General features: G+C 48.9%; 1 long non-coding RNA gene across 2 annotated transcripts; it reads right to left on the bottom strand.

Moving 5' to 3' along the window:
* Positions 1 to 9,289: 9,289 nt before the first annotated feature.
* On the bottom strand, positions 9,290 to 11,424 carry LOC104855090. Of its 2 annotated transcripts, none has more exons than XR_778304.2 (4): positions 10,813 to 11,424; positions 10,526 to 10,665; positions 9,981 to 10,180; positions 9,290 to 9,595 (listed from the first exon to the last, which is right to left on the bottom strand). It is a non-coding gene; the product is annotated as an uncharacterized LOC104855090 (long non-coding RNA). The 2 variants fall into 2 exon arrangements; XR_002025053.2 differs by having other exon boundaries at positions 9,290 to 9,563.
* Between the last annotated feature and the right edge of the window lie 45 nt (positions 11,425 to 11,469).

The following is an 11,469-nucleotide window of genomic DNA, read 5'->3' as shown; positions in this document are numbered from 1 at the left end:
ACCGGGGAGACCATGTGAGGACACCGAGAGGGGATGCCAGTGTGCAAGCCAAGGAGGGCGGCAGAGGGAACCAAGCTGCCACACCCTGATCTTGGACTTAAGGTGTCCAGCACTGAGGAAATGAGCATCTGCTCTCTTTGCTACAGCAGTCTAGTGAACTCACACATCGCCTTCATCTGACTTCTGTCCCTGGCCTGTACTTAACTTTGAACCGCCACAGTGAGCAGCTGTGTCTGATGGCTGCCTGGTCTCCCACTAGCTCCCAAACTGCTGGGTCTTCAGCGATATTCAATGCAAGTCTCTAGCACGTAAGCAGCTCGATGGGGTGGGTTGCCAGGTTGGTTGGTTGGTTTCTGCAGTACTGGGGATCAAACCTAGGGCCTCAATATGCCAAGAAAGTGCCTACCACTAAACTACATTCCCCAGTCCTCGTTTTTTTTTGTTTTTTTTTTAATTCTGAGACAGGCTCTCAGGCTAGCCTTAAACTTGTGATACTCCTGCCTCAGCCTCCCAAGTTGCTGGGATTTCAGGCTCCTACCGCTACACCTACCTTGATGCATAGTTAATGGAAAAACAAACAGGATGAAAATGGTATTTAAATTCTTATGTGGCTTCTGAACTCACCCATCTCCTCCCCACACCCGACTTCCCTCTTCTACCTTCTCTCTATTCCTTGTATCTACCTCTCCCTCTTCTGGTATAACAGCTAGTAAATAATTAAATATAGCATAAATTCAAAGATAACCTTCGGCCTACAGTCACCAAACTGGGGCACAAAGTGAACCCAGGGCCTCATGAATGCCACAAGCACTCTATCACTAGGCTGTATCTCCCGCCCACCCATTTTAAATCAGCATTTAAAAAATAAACCTGAGGTGAATGTTTACATCTGGTGCTGTTTGTGCATGCTAGGAGCAGCAGGGAGAGAAGGGACTGAGGACCGCACAAACCTCAAAACCAAGAGGCCTGTACAAATCGTAACTGCAGGCACCAGAGGGACACGAAGAATTTGGCAAAGCTAGAAAATGTAAGATGCATGACAGTGTCCCTGCCACCACAAGTGAGACCCGCTCCAGGCCCTGATCGTTCCCAGGAGGACCAGGTGGCAACAAGCTTTTGGCTCCTTTCCAAGCAACAGAAAGCCCTGGTCCTGCTCTACCTCCCAGGAAGCAGATTTCAGGTCACATCAACCCCAGGTGAAGCTGAGGATGGGGCACCAGAAAGGGAAAGTACCATGCCTGGCAAGGAAACCATTTCTCAAGTAAAAGAAAGCACCCCAGCCAAGACCCTTGCAGTCTAGTTTGCAGCCCCTGACCACCCATCCTTTTTCCCTTGTACCCAGCTCACCCCACTCCAAATACTTCCCCACTACACACATCTGTTCAAAAAACACCTATCTATTCAAAAGCAGCCACTAGGATTCTGAAACTTCCTCTTTACAACACTAAACCATTACAACTTATTGCTACAGCTCTTGCCCTATCCTGGGGGAGACAAGAGCCACAGCACAGCCCAAGAGGTCTGGCCATGGCGTGTGGACCTGTGGGAGACCACTCCACCTCCTCCCCTAGTTCACTCTGCATGAGGCCAGGGGCCACATTCTGATCCTCCCCATGGAGAAAGTCCCTTGATCCTCTCCCTCCCTGCGGGTTTTCAGGCTTGGGCCTGGTACCGGCTGCACAAGGGGCAGCAGGCGAGAGACAACAGGGTGAGTGAAAATCTTCCTAAGAACCTAGAAAGTTCTCCCAGCTCTGAGTTCCTAAGCTTCCTCGCCACTAATGACAAAGTGGTTTTACCTGTTTTCCCTCAGCTGGAATTGGGCACCCAGCCTGCCGCCAGCCCCCATTCATAGGCACTGAGCCAGCGGGAAGTGACTGGTTCCAAACACCAGCCTCTCCTCTGAAGTGCAGGGCCTGGGATATCTCAACCAGATGCATCCTGACCACCTGGCTGTCTCTGGCCAAGAGCTATAATAGATGCTCAGCAGGTATTGGCTGAATGAATTTCCAAAAGCCAACAAAATCCAGGGAACTTTCTGTAAATCTAAACTGTGGTCCTTTCCCTGTACAGACAACATGGCCACTACAATATTCTTTGTGCTGAACATGGTGGCACATCTCTGTAATTCCAGCTACTAAGGAGGCTCAGGCAGGAGGTTCACTAGTTCAAGGCTAACCTGGGCAACTTAGTCTCAAAAATAAAACAAAAATGGAAAGGGCCAAGGATGTAGTTCAGTGTTAAAGTGCCCTGGAGTCAAGCTTAGAACTACCCCCAAAAAATTTATTGTTCATTGTGCAGACTGCTGCAACACAGGAAATTATATTATTATACTATTAGGCAAACAAGTCAGAACACACAGTATCCGTTCTGCTTAGAATTTTGTAAGGTATGTGTGTATATGGACAGGAAATCCAGAAAAATGCAAACAGTGGGTGGGGTGAGGGGCAGCTCTGCCTGTCAGCTCTTGTTATAATGCTTGACTATAAACAACACACCCCTATTTCTTTACTTTAAAAAGGGAACTAGGGTCAGGGTTTAGCTCAGTGGCCCTGTGCCTGCCTCTCAAGCAAGCACAAGGTCTCAAGTTCAATCCCCAGTACCAAGAAAATAAAAAATTTTTAAAGAAAAAGGGAACTGATTCCAATAATGTCTCTCAATACTCCATGAAGAAAATCTCATCCCAAGTCCTCTGACTGGGAAAAACTCTGACCAGACATTCAGCGAGCACAGGAGAATTCTACAGAATTCCCAGCATCCAGGGAGGTTAACAACCTGGGAGTGGAATCTCGCACGCCCACATTTCCCAGGAGCAAGTAGGTAGGTCTTAATGGGCTACTTTAATGGGTTATGAAGAGGCTGGGACTGGGAGCCCCAAGGAGGAGAGGAAACCTTTCTTTCACCAGCCCTGGGTGAATCACAGGGCCTTGACCAACCTGAATTACCCCTGAACAAAGCACTGCCAGAGTCTTTGAGACTTGATCAAGGTCCCAGCCCTGCTCCCTAGACACCTCTGCCCAGTTCGCGCCTTGCAATCAGTACAGATTCTGCCCTGTCCCCATGCCTGTTCCCCTGGCTCCCAACATCTCTGTCTGGTGGTGACTATCAGTTCCTGGAAAGAAGGGCCCACGTTTTTCCTCCAGCTGAACATTCTCAGCACCTGACCCAGTGCCTCCACGCTGAAAGAGAAAGTTGTAAGGAGTGGTTACTGAATGACTAACCCCTGAACGACCTGCGCCTGGCTTGACAGGTGGACAGATAAAGGAAGGAAGGAATGTAACAGTTTGCAACTGCATTGATATTGTCACAAAGAGCTCACCAGTCAGGATGGATGGCAGCAGGCCCCCAGTGGGCAGGTATGCCTGGAGCCCTGCCAAGAGCAGGCAGGCACAGCAGGTAAAATCCTGAGCCTGGATTCACACAAACACAGTCTTTTCACCCGCCTTCCCATGACAAACCGCACTTGAAATTTAGAGTTAAAGGTGAACTCAACAGCCCAGGCAACAGCATGGCTCTGGCAACCCTATTGAGTGGCAGACACAGCCCAAATTCCAGCTTCTTTGACAAACTCTAGGCTACTGGAGAGAGAAGAGGCCCAGGGGTCAGCCCACCCTTCACAGCAGTGAGGACATGCCCAACCACAAGTGAAGGCCATTCTTCTTCAAACGCTGGAGCTTGAATATCTGCACAATATCTTCATCTGCAACATAGGATGAATTCTCACCTTACAGGCACAAGGGAAGGGTTAAATGAAAAATCCGTTTTTTTAAAGGCATTAGCATGGTACCTGGTACATGCAGGTGCTCAATTAAATTCAAAAATTACTGTTACCAGCAGATGTAGGACTCAACCCAGACATTCTGATTCCCAGGCCACTCACTATTCTGCCTCAGCCCTCTGCCTTCTTTCTTTGCCCACTTCCTTCATTTTGCCTCTTTCTTCCTCCCAGATCATTCTAGCCTCCAAGAACCTGGCTCAGGATGCTAGGAAGTCCCCCAAGCACTCCAATAGCATGAGCCTGCCTCAGGGAACACGTCTCCCTGTCAGAGAGTAAGGCTCCTTGGTGACAGGGATGGGCTCATCTCCAGTGAAGCCACATAAAGCCCAGCACAGTGCAGGATACACAGCAGGAGCCAGGGGGTCTCCACTGGTTGACTTGGCAAAGAAACTCTGGGGCACTCCACTTATACCCAGCTCTTGGCTTTTAAATACTAAAAGCAGGGTAGAGGATATAGTTCAGTAGTAGGGCGTGTACTTAGCATTCACACGGCCCTGAGTTCCATCACCACCACTGAGGAAAAATATGAGGAAAAAAGTAGTAAAACAATATTTTTAAATGAAATAAACACTTCAAATGCCTCCCAACCACCATCTTTCTTACCCTAGATTCCCAGGCAACTATATAACATCAGTTTTATAAAATGGTATCCAAATGCTGCGGCCACCTGGGCCTCCAGTCCAACAGTTTAGAAGCAAAGGCACCAGGGAGACTTCATGCCCATTCACACAGCAAGGCCTCCGGGCAGGCTCGGTGCCAGGTGCTGGGCTGGAAGCAGGAGAGTGGAAAGGGACCCCACTTTGATCTGCAGGCCCTCACAGCCCAGTGGAGCTCTAGCATCTCCCCCATTCTGGTGCAGTTAGATTAAGTCACCCAAACTGTTCCAAGTGCCTCATTCTTTATGTCTATCAGACAGGAAGCTGCCTTCTCCAGCCCAGTGACTTCATGTAAAACACAGGAAACACTGCCACTTTTGAACGCAGACAATCCTAAATAAAGCTGCCTCTACTGCTTCACAACCACTGTTTCTTGATGCTTTAACTAGCTCAGCTCAGCCTAACAAGTGAACTTATATCGTGGGGAGGGTACACAAGCTTCTGGCTTCTGAAACCCCAGGATCAATGCCCAGGGCAGGTCCCCCGTCACCTTGGCCACCACGCCTTATTACCAAGGGACAGCTTTACTGGACAGGTTTAAAATCTTTAAAATCTGAGAGCTGGAGATTTAGCTCAGCAGTTCGGTGGCCTGCCTTGCAAGTTCAAGGACCCGAGTTCAATCTCCGGTACCCCCCTCCCCAAAAAAATCTTTAAAACTTGAATACATATTTCTGCCACCTGAGAATAAATGATGTAGGCAATAATATGAAGAAAAGAGGCTGGGGATTTAGCTCAGTGGTGCCACTGCCTGCTTCACAAGCACAAAGTCCCAAGTTCAAGTCCCAGTACCAAAAATAAAAAAAATAATAATAAAAAAAAAAGCTTCTACACAGAAATAATATGAAGAAAAATGGGGAGAATACAAGAACTGGGCCATTTCACATCCACGTACAGTCCTCAGAGTATAGACATGTCCAGGTCCCATGAGCATAAAGAACTTGGCATTGGGACAGTTTGAGTGACTCAGTCTAACTGCACGGGAATGGGGGAGATGGAGACACTGAGGCTAACAGCACGAGGAAAGGTGAGGGCCCACCCCGTTCGGCCTGATCCCAAACTCTTGTTTCCTTTACCATAAGCTTTATATCGAAAATATGCTAGCCTGATGACCTGAGACGCTAGATGAGTTGTTACTAGAAATCCGGACAGGATGAAGGACAGTACAGAAGCCAGTGTGGCTTTCTGAAGAGCCCCGCCCTGCTGCCCAGTGCCATACCATGTGAAATAGTGATATTTTTGAACTGCAAGAACATCCAGCCCAAGGGCACTGCCCAAGGGGAAGTTCAGGGAAACCCAAACACCTTCCCGCTTTTAACCTAGTGCCCTCCCAAAGGAAAAGATTAAGGAAGTGGAAGACTTCCCAGGAAAGATGAAAGAAGGTGAGTATGTGTTGTGTGGCTAAATTGTGCATGAAGACAAAGAAAGGGATGGTAACTGTTTAAAAACACTTAAATAGGGCCTCCTGGTTTGGAAAGAAAGGCTGAGTGAAACCAGGAGCCAACATTTTGCACGAACTTACAGAATGAACTTGGGCAAATTGCTCCTCTAAATGAGAAAAAAAATTTTTTTAATATTTCAAAATTATACCCAAGAACCCTCCAGTTCAGACATTCTACAATTTTAAGTAAATTCAGATGGGATGAATTTTATCATTGTTGTGGAGAATTTTTCTTTTAAGCACAGCATCATTTCAAATTAAAATTAAAATGAAAGAGCCGGGCATGGTGGTGCGTGCCTGTAATCCCAGCACCTGGGAGGCTGAGGCGGGAGGATAGCTGTGAGTTCGAGACCAGCCTGGGCTACATAGTGAGTTCCAGGTCAGTCTCAACTACAGTGAGACCCTGTCTCAAAAAACCAAAAAAAAAAAAATTAAAATTAAAGAAAAAAGAAAACATAGGCTTAAGTTTCCAAAATGTAATAACCTCATGACCATGTGACAACCTTCTAAAAGAAAGAAATCAAAATAATAATAATAATAATGATGATAAAGGAAAGAAATCAACACATTAACCATTATACAGAGAGACATCTTGCTGGCCCACGGGAGCAGGAGGGAACTCCCGGGAGGACCCGATTCCTCTGCAAGGGACCTAAGGACCTCAAGGTCCTCTGAGAGGCCACAAGGAAGTGCCTGGAGGGTGGGGGAGGAGCAGTTACCTCCAGCCTCTCTCTAGGCCTCTACCCAACCTGCCCCACAGGAAGCCACACCCTTCAGTGGTTACTTCCTTCTGGCAGCCTGGGCATCCAGGCTGGTGAAGACAGCTCATGTGGGTACTCCCACCTGGCCTCCGCCTTGGCTGGGGCCAGCCAGGAGCCTTCTCTGGACCCACCTGCCCAAGCACTGAAGGACCTCAGGCCTGAGAAATTAGTCGCCAAATGAGGCCTGGCTAAAGCCCGCCTCGCTTTCAGGCCCAAGTGGGCAGCTCCCCTCTTGCTCCATACAGGTCGGGTGGGGAGCAGATGCTTGTCACAGGCCTGTGTGGTGGCAGACCCATTTTAGAGCTGGGCTCACTGTGGATGCCCCGTGTGACTCATGCCATTCCTCAGGCTGTCACCTCGGAGGGAGCACAAACTGCTGGGGACCCTGGTGCGTCCCTTCTGCAGGCTTTGCTAGGGAAGCTGAGCTGTGGGCAGAGAGGCAGCTTCTCCAGTAGCCACGCCATCCGAGGTTCCTTGAGAACATCGGGGTCCTCTACCTCAACCCTTCCATCACATTTTCTTAAGAATTTGAACTTTCCCACAGTTAATATGTAAAACCTACAGGCCAGATGGAAAGAGAAACGGGCATGGAGCCGAAAGAGGATCAACACTGGCTGCAATGACCTGAAGTTAAACAAGAGGACCCAAGTGAGAGTCTAGTTTCGCCTTCTAGCCCAGGTGGGATTCCCTGGATGGCAAGGCACATAATTTAGAGCCAGCGGAGTGTGGGAACCCCAGCCAAAGGGCATCCTGAAATACTCAGCAGAAGCAGTGCAGCCTTTCCCTTCTCACAGGGCACAGAAAAGTAATTATCCAGCACTTCCCAGAATATGGGGAGTGGATCAGAGTAGACATTTGTCTGTCTAGTGATCACGGAAGAATGAAACAGTTCCCAAACTGTTTCAAGCACAAAGAGCAGGGCAGTCTGTTTTAAGACCCTTCAACCCTCCTTGCACATGCTCAGCATTTAATATAAAATTTGGAATCTAGACACCTGTAAGATAGACCGGCTGTCCCTTTAATCACTAAGAAAAAAATAAATAACTCAATTTCTGATTCTCTAAGGACAAACCATATACAGTGGTATCTAGTGAAAAAATAATGCTCACTTCCACTCCTCCAAGAGGCAGCCAGTGGGGACTACCTTTGGCAGCTGTCTCTACCCAAGTCACTACAAGCAGGGTCTCAGTGTCCTCCCAGATCTATCCATAGAAGCAGGGAGGACATGTACCAGCTTTTACACAAAAGGGAGCACCATACACATGCCTTTGCATCTAATTTTTTAAATTTACAATCTATCTTGGAGAGCATGTCCTATCGATACATACAGATCAGCCTCTTTTTTGAGGGGGACAAGAGGGCCTGCAAGGATTTCCACAGTACAGCTGCACCATGATTAATTTGACCCTTCTAATAGACAGCTAGCTTGTTTCCTGTGTTTTTCTCTGACAAAGCTGCAGTGAATATTCTCAGGCATTTCCTTTTGCACACTCAAGTTTATCTGTAGGATAAATTCCTAGAATGCAGTGAGGACTATGTTTTGATAGACACTGCCATACTATCTTCTAAAAGAGCTGTGCAATATAAACTCCCATCAATAAGGTAGTACAGTGCCTTAAAAACACCAGCATTTTTGGAGAAATTTAAATTACTCAATTTTTCAATTTTCTGGACAGTCTTTATAATCTGGTAGAATGACTTCATAGGGAATATGACATTTCCTAACAAAATCAAACATATACCTTCAACCAGAGCCAGAGCTGGGAGCCAGGTCTCACGGGTCACGTGTTCCATTCTACATCACTCTTGCCTATCACTTAGACCACGGGAAACCATGTCTTAGAACTAAAACCACAGTCAGTCTGAGCACCCAGGGTAGGACCCCACAACAGTTATGCAGCACAAGCACCCAAAAGCATCAGCAGAGAAGCTTCATAACTCACACACACGCCTTCTTAGAGGTAGAAAGCACATTAAGCTACCCTAGAAGCTACTGATAGTCTGCTATCTGCCCTCACCTGACCACCCAGGGAGATAAGACTATGCTATACTCTTTTAAACTTATACAGCCACTATTTATCAGGGCCTTTACACTCTTTATTCCTTTTAGTTTTCACATCTAACCTGCAGGGTAAAGTTATCATGATTTCCGTAGTACAGATGTGGAAACTGAGGCTAAGGGAGGCTCTGTGAATCACCTGAGGTCATAAAGCTAATAGACGTCTAAATTCAGCATTTGAACGCTGCCTATCTCCAAAGCTCATTCTTTCTGTGACCCTATACTGCCCAATTCTAACAACTGCATTCCGTAAGCCACAGGAGCACCGTTGCCCAGAGGGGCAGCCAGGAACTCCATTCTGTTGTCACCAGAACACTTGAGCCAGGGCTCAGCACACCAAGGGTTAAAGTGAGAGGCAGTGACTCTCTGGGGCTGCACAAAGGGAAAATGCTCTTCCTGCCCCCGCAGGCAGAGATGCTGTTTTGTGCTCGGTAAATTAGGACATTTGTTTAATTAAGAGGACACACAGATTTTGTTATTCTAAATATTTTTGGAACATGATGCTTGGGAGGAAGCTGTCAAGGCATGGAATTTTTTTTTCCCCCTTTGCTTTGGGTTTCTCTTTCTCCCCCTCCAAGAGAAGGGTAGAGCCAAGGCTCAGAGGAAAACAGCAGCCAACCCCTCCTCTCCTTTTGAAATAAAGATGTCAAGCTGGTAGGGGCTGTCTTAAGTACTTTATTGAAGGATTAGCTAGAAGAGGAAGTGAAGACAGCTCAGGCAGCCTGGTTTCTAGTAATACCCTAACCAGGCTACACAACAATGCTGCAGTTTTTGAGTGTGCTTTTCTTCCTTTTAAGAGCTAACAGATCCTTGTTGTTTTTTCTGGAGCAAGAGCAGGCCAAAGCCAAGCTGTGATTAACATGTGTCTTTCATCCTGCAAGAGAGAAGTTCTCCCATCTCCGACCCCTTAGGTTAAAAAATTTTTAAATTAAAAACAAGAAATCCAGAGCCCAGCCCTCTCCTTCCTCTGCCCTCCTGTGCCCTCCAGACATCAGCCCCACAGGCTACACCTCTCAGGAAGACCTTTCCCCAGGACTGGGTAACTCCACCCAGAGAACCTGGAACCTGCCAATGCTGGCTCCAAGGGCAGCTATCTCTGGATCTGCCCACCTGCATTGCTAGGACTTGCTGCATGTGAAGAGCCAAACTCTTCCGTGTCACCCACAGCCATATGGGGGCACAACAGCTCTCAAATTACAAGGAGCAATCTCAACATTTTTAATTACCCCCCAATTATGCATTAAGTGACTCCTCACTTTCCACACCACGTGCCTGCCTCAGTTTGCCAAACCTGCAATGCGCTCCTTTCTTTCTGCTGGCAGCTCCTCTCCTTGCCTCAACGGTAGGGATTTCAACAGCCTTGAAATTCCAGTCCTTTGTCTGTGACATGCCTGGGACACATATCACAGGATGCCTTTGTACTGAAGTCACTGTCACTGTTTCTCCTTGCAGACTGCAACTTCCTAAGGACAGAGGCCTCCTCCAGGAGACCTGCGGATCGCACAAACTAGGCTGGCTCCTTTCTCCCAGTCCTATGATTCACAGTACTTTTCTGAGGTCCCTGTCATCTCCACCTCAGACTGGAGTCATCTACAGATTTGTCTCAGCTCTCCCCTATGTGCCCAAGGCAGGGGCCAGGTATTACTCAACCTCACTCCCCCAACACACACAAACACACACCACCTGGTAAAGTCCCTGGCACAGACAAGCCAGTTAAATATTTGCTCAATTACACATCTGTTACCCTCCCCCCACCCATAGCACCCTTCCGTATAAATTGACTATATTAATTGAGTGATTGTCCAAACAGGCCTTACACGGAGGCTTCCTCCTCACCGAAATGAGAATAAACCATCAGGTGAAGTTATCAAGCCCACACTATGAGAGTGAAGTCAGAAATTATCACTGTGTTGCAACGCAGGAGGAGCTAAGACTCTCTTCCCCTTCAAAAGTTACTCAACGGTTACTGTGAAACCCTGTTAAACACAGAAAAGAGCGCAGTGAACCGAGAAGTGGCCGCGGGCCTCTCAATTGCCCAGCGGAGGGAGATGCCTGTGTCCAAAAACCTGGGACTTCCCAGGAACCTTCTCCCAGCACCGCGGGGTGGGGCTGCAGGCACTTACAGTGTCCCATGTTCCGGACAGCCAGCAAGCCCGGCCTGGAGGAGACACGCTCCGCTTCCGTTTTGAAACTGCCCCTGTCCCTTCCAGGGATGGACGGGGACGAGGGGCTGCAGTCCTGCCCTAGGCGTGGTCAGGACGGGCTGGGGTGAGGACCCCCGCCAGAGGACAGGGGTTGGCGGAGGACCCCCACATCTGGCCCAAAGTGGAAAGATGCAGAAGTCCAAGACCGGTCCTGAAGACTGGGCCACCTCCCACCCTCCGGTCCCTCCCCCGGGCGAGGCGGGATGGCTGTGGGATCAGGTGCACGCCTGGGCAGCCCGACCGCGGCCAGCACGCCGGGCCCTTCTCCCCAGGGCAATAGAACCCAAAGGCCGAGGAGCTGGAGGAGGGCTGGTCTTTCCAGCCTCTCAGCCCGGTGGCCGCCGTCAGGTCCCTCTCCCCGGCACCCACTGCACCTCTCCCCGCCCCTGCCTCGGCCCGACCGGGGGCGGAGGGTGAATGAGGAAGTCGGCGGCAGAGGGCGGAAACCGAGCCGGGCGCAACGTCTGCGGCAGGATGGTCGGATTCTGACTCAGGAGGACGCCCTGACAGCTGCCAAACGGTCCCAGCCAGCCCGTTACCTCGGTCCCACGGCGCGGGCTAACTTCCCAAGGAGCC

This window comes from Fukomys damarensis, unplaced genomic scaffold (genome assembly GCF_012274545.1).
Source record: "Fukomys damarensis isolate Sample0158 unplaced genomic scaffold, DMR_v1.0_HiC HiC_scaffold_19, whole genome shotgun sequence".
Taxonomy (NCBI): Eukaryota; Metazoa; Chordata; class Mammalia; order Rodentia; family Bathyergidae; genus Fukomys; species Fukomys damarensis.
The sequence above is the reverse complement of the archived record's forward strand: the minus strand, read 5'-3'. Positions and strand labels throughout refer to the sequence as shown.